At 44.2% G+C, this 5,640-nt stretch overlaps 1 pseudogene; it reads right to left on the bottom strand.

The window, feature by feature from the left end:
• Positions 1–1,431: 1,431 nt before the first annotated feature.
• LOC116544032 lies at positions 1,432–2,247 on the bottom strand (annotated as a pseudogene).
• Between the last annotated feature and the right edge of the window lie 3,393 nt (positions 2,248–5,640).

Consider the following 5,640-nt stretch of genomic DNA (forward strand, 5'->3'; position numbering starts at 1 on the left):
TGCACATGTACCCCAGAACTTAAAGTATAATAAAAAAAAAAGAAAAAAAAAACAGAGATAATTGATGCAACTAACATGTCTATTCCATCAGTTCAAGAATAAAAGATAATTCAACAACTTACAGAGCTAATTGAAATGTATTCTCAAACTGCATTCACATGACAAAAGTGTGAAGAATTTGCACTGAAGTGTTAAAATCTAATCCTAACAACTAACCATATGAAGTGTTTGCTAATTCACTAATCAGGGTCCATAATCTTCAGATTTTTTAAAAAGACTCCTCTCAAGGCAGCCTACTCTGCCCAAGTATAGTAATGAATGTTAGTTGTTTTTACTCTTCCAGTGCACTGTAAATAAAATCCACTAAAACTTGGTTTCTCCTTTTTTCTCAGTCAAGCTCTCTGTGATCATGATCAATCATCCCAGAACTGGAAGGGCAATGGACTTCCATGTCTGTCTCAGTAAGTTAAATATTTTTCAAGACTATCCAAGTTGGATCCATTTTATCTAGCAAGTCTGTGTACTGACAGCAGCATTTCCTAAAACCTCACATTTACCCTGTGAGTGATATGTATGCTAGAGGCTGCTGAGGTCAGGAGTGGGCAGAAATGGGACAATATGTGTTCAGATGTGTTTGGGAAATTCTGTGGACAGTCAGAAGACACATTATAAGCATATTAGTTTGAGAAGTGTTACAGAAAAGAACGATGTTTAACTCTTTTTCCAAATAGTATTTAAGTACAGAACACCTTTTCCATAGTCCACCTAATTAACAGTTTGGGAATGCTGGCCTAGGGATCTCTGTGAAGAAAACCAGTTCTTAGTCAATTAACCTAAATAATTTTTTTTTTAATCAAGCAAACACAAATTCTTTTGGTTTTAATCTTTACTTTCAATCACCAGCAATCTTGTTTCTTTTCATTACAAAAGCACTAAACAAACACAAACAGGAGAGGAAACCGACATTTGCAAATGATGTACCTTCAACAGGCATCTCAACAGCCCCATCACCAACACCTGTGTGCAAGCCACAGCCAACAGGCAGAAAAGTCTCAGGACTGAGAAGTACATCATAAATGCAGGATCTTTTTATTTCATAAAAAAAAAGATCAGTGTGGAAAAAAGCCAAACTATATGCTGGTTTTACACACTCTGACCCTTCCTGACAGTCTTCTTGTCTGGCCAGGCCGGGGGCCCGGCACTCCTGGAAGGGAGAGGCAGCCCAGCATCTCAGTATTTCTTTGTGACAACAAGCTGGATGTGGCAGGGAAAGCTGAGAGCGCCAAGGTCCCCTTGCTTTATCCTAAGCTCGGAGGGATGCAGCCTGGCGTGGCTCTGGTCTAGCAGCCAGGTGACACGACCAGGCACCTTCCTGTGCAGGCAATGGGGGCTCCTGCACCCAGTTCTCTGCCCACTTCATCCCCTGCAGCCTCACCAGTTTGCAGCACCTACCCGTAGTCCCTGAGGTCCAGGGTGTGCAGCTCCAGCGAGGGCTCCCCACGCCCCGCCGGCGTCCCCGAAAGGCGAAGCGGACCAGCCTGTGGGCTTCGGACGCCCCCGGGCCCAGGTGCTCCCTCTGCACCTACACCTGCAGCAGCAGCGGCTGCCGGGGCCGGCTCAGCTGCTGCCAGAAGTTCACGGCCTCGGTCACGTCGAAGGCCTTCCAGCCGCTCTCGCGGACGGACACCAGCCTAAGGACACGACACACACGACACGGAGACCCAGCGCCGCGTGAGGGCGGGGACTGGAACGGGCTGAGGACCCCGCGCCGCCCCCTGCGTCGACGCCCTCAAGCCGGGCCGAGCAGCCCCCTCGCCCTGCCCTGCGCTTCCGCGCGACCCCCACCTGGAGTCGATGAGGGAGGTGCGGTTGGAGCCGTCGTCGCGGACGCTCAGCCACTCGACGGTGACCCGGGCCCGGTCGCTGCGCGGGGACAGCCGCCCTTGCCTGTGCAGCGCGGCCCTCGGCACCGGCTCCTGGAAGAGCCGCAGCACGGCCTGCACCAGCTCGCGGTTGGGCGGCAGCCGCTGCTCCATGCTGAACACCAGCAGGTGCGTGCTGGCCTCGGACGCCAGGAACCTGCCGGCCACCTCTGCGGACAAGAGCAGGGTCTGCGGGGTCAGCAGGGCCTCCCCGGACTCCAGAGGAGCTCTGCGGTTGCAGCGCCCAGGATTTCTCCAATAACCACAGGGAGAATTTCGGGGCTGAGAAACTGGTGGGCCAGGAAAGACAAAGCGCTCCCCACATACACCCCAATAAAAAATGCAGTGAAGCAGCGTCCTACAGCGGTCACATGGAGTTGGGGCTTGTTTACCAGCCGCCGCCATCCTCAGTCGGTAGGGGCTGTTTGGAGACCCTGTGCAAAGAGCTGGGGCTTCAAGTGGACAGAAACGCAGCCTTCCCTAGGGGCAGGACTAGAAGAGGAGGAAGAATGGAAAGTGGGAGGCAGAGGACCCGAGTGGAAGTCTGTGATCACCAGCTGAGCTGTGCTTTTCTGAAGGGGCAGAGGAAGAGGCCTGAATGTGCTCTCATTTCCCTCTCTGGTGGGGGAAAAAAAAAAAAAAGATCTTGTTTTTGCTATCACTGGGTGAAGAAGAATGTGTTTGCTTCCTCTTCTGCCATGACTATGTTTCCTGAGTCCTCCCCAGCCATGCTAAACTTAATTTTTGGAGCATATCAGTAAAATGCCCATTGACTTTCTGGATTCAGCTGTGCCCTTCACACGATGTCATTATGAAGAACCCTATTTCAGGACCTAATGAAGACCTAATGATTGAGAACATTGTCCCTGAACCTCACTTGATATCTGGGCTAGAACTCTACATGGGTGGCTTTAAGGTTCAGTTGCTGTTTCTTAGGTCTCCAGAGATCATCATTCATCTAAGTCCTGATGGGAGGGGATGGTCATTTTTGTTCAGTCGAAACTTTAGTCAGTTGGGCTCAAACATGTTCCCAGGACAATACCAGGTCCTAGGCTTTGCTTTACATGATTTACCACAAATAAACAGTTTTGCTTCACTGACACTTCTTAAGATTATGTGAGCTGAACTATCTTCTTTGTTTTGATACTTTTCTTCTGCCCATTCCTCTTTTCATTTTATTTTGGGAGCACATCAGACATTCTACTTTATAAAGCCAGAAGCATATTATTCTAATAGTCCTATGAAAAGATGAGAATACATTTGAAACGTTCATATCTAAGGCTTTTCCCCCTTTGGTAATATGCTAATGTATAAAGCAATCCAAATTCATAAACACTTATCAGGCTTGGTACCCTAGGACAACTTCCTAAATCAACTTCCTAAATCAGTGACTAGTCAATGACTTGTCATTTCATTAAGAAATGACTAATAACAAATGTAACAAAAGTAGTAATAAAATGATACTAGTAACAAAAGTAAACATTTTAAAAGCCTTGAAACTCTGATTACCACAAATAAAATGGTGTAAGAAATATTGTTGTAAAATAATGTCCAGTAAAAATAATCATTAGCTCACTTATGAAGCATAGGCCTTTGGTATGAATGATATTTCTCTTTTCTCAACTGGATGCCCTGTGACCCTTTCTATTGGTTACATGTGGTGATCAGATAATTTACCTTTTTTTGTAGAGGGCATACACAGTGGCCGATTAACAGAACATAGGTTAGAGTCTGATGTTGTAGTTTTAGGTAGTAAAAATTTAAATAGATTTACATGCACTAAAAACTGGATATTTTGTTATTCAGTTATTTGTTTTAGCTCAAATCAAAATGATCACTTAATAAAAATTGGATAGAATGCTATGCACCATAAAAAAAAAAATTAGCTGGGCATGGTGGCATTCGCCTATAATCCCAGCTACTCAGGAGGCTGAAGCAGGAGAATCGCTGGAACCCGGGAGGCAGAGATTCCAGTGAGCTGAGATGGTGCCACTATACTCCAGCTTGACGACAGAGCAAGACTCCATCTCAAAAAAAATAATCTCATTCTCTGACCAAGTCAGGCAGGTGTGTTTGCCATTCCTGCCACTACTTTTTCCTATCTCAGATCTATCCCACATACCAATGTAAGGTTCATGTTCCCAAAAACATCACTTTCATCGAAACAGTGTTCTGCTAAAAAACAAACAAATAACAACTACGAAATCTCCCCCAAGCCTCACATCCTCACTACATGTAGAATAAAGCTCAAATATGTTAACTTGATTTTCAAAATCCTCCACAGTCTAACGCCAATTTTTGGTCCAAGTCTTATATTCCACCAATCACATAGATAATGCTTCTGATGCAGCAGAGCTCATTTACATGTTTAAAATACACTGTGCAAACTCTCATTTTCCATTTTCCTCATATCAAAAAAGTCCTCCATTTTCCTTTTTATTTTTTTGTTTCTATCTGAATCCAACTAGTCTTTCAATGCCAAGCTTGAGGGCTCTTCCACAGACTCCTCTCTACCTCAAACAAAAGTGATTTCCTACTTTTCGTATTTCCAACTATCCTTGCGAGCATTCATTCATTGAGTCTATTAGCCACACATCAGGTAACTCCTATGCACTAATTAGTATTGTGTTATGATGTTGGAGCTACTAAAATATACAATACTAAGTCCCTACTTCCTCAGGCTCACAGTTCACAGAAGAAACAGACAAGAAAACGTTGTTATAGTAGTGTCTGTAATAGAGATATAAATGGGGAGGAAAGTGGGATTATACAGAAGAATCCACCTCAAGCTGGTTGGTGAGATAAGAAAAGGCCTTTTAGAAAAGGTGTCATTTGTGTTAAGTTTCAAAGCTAGGTAGGAGTATGTCAGGCAATGAAAAGGGGAAAGGAATTCCAGGCAGAGAAAATGGCACATGCAAAGGCAGGAAGGTTTGGCAGGCTTGAAGAGCTATGAAAAGATCAGCATGACTGGATCTAACTCTACCAACTAATTCTATCAATATGTACCAAACTGTTTATTAACCAAGCCTTAAAACAGAAAAAAGACATGGTATCTGTCCTCAAAAAATGTGCACGGGTATGGCAAGGAGAGAAGAATGGGAAAGTAATGAAGGGCCTTGTATGAGCTACTAATAAATTTGGACTTTCTTCTTTAGCAATTGAGAGCCACTGAAGAAATTTAAGCACTTACCTGCATCATTCAACCCTCTTTTTATTTTTTGCCTGATACTATTACTTATGCTTTCAAGTGAAGGAAATGCTTCTGTAAGATTAAAAGATTTGTTTTTTCAAACAACTAAACCAGAATTTATTCATTCAGATGAACATTATTCTTTTCCAAGTAATCACCTTGTTGAAAACATAAATGTATTTCAATGATGCTGCTATTAGTTAAAAATAACCTTTTAGTAGTTGCTTTAGAAATGACATCAGAGGCCAAGCCTGGTGGCTCACGCATGTAATCCCAGCAATTTGGGAGGCTGAGGTGGGCGGATCACGAGGTCATGTCACCATCCTGGCCAATATGGTGAAACCCGTCTCTACTAGAAATACAAAAATTAGCTGGCTGTGGTGGCACGCACTTGTAGTCCCAGCTACTTGGGAGGCTGATGCAGGAGAATTGCTTGAACCTGGGAGGCAGAGGTTGCAGTGAGCCAAGATCACGCCACTGCATTCCACCCTGGTGACAGAGTAAGACTTCATCTCAAAAAAAAAAAAA

Source organism: Sapajus apella, unplaced genomic scaffold (genome assembly GCF_009761245.1).
Source record: "Sapajus apella isolate SASKATOON/1434 unplaced genomic scaffold, GSC_monkey_1.0 scaffold203, whole genome shotgun sequence".
In the NCBI taxonomy this organism is placed as follows: Eukaryota; Metazoa; Chordata; class Mammalia; order Primates; family Cebidae; genus Sapajus; species Sapajus apella.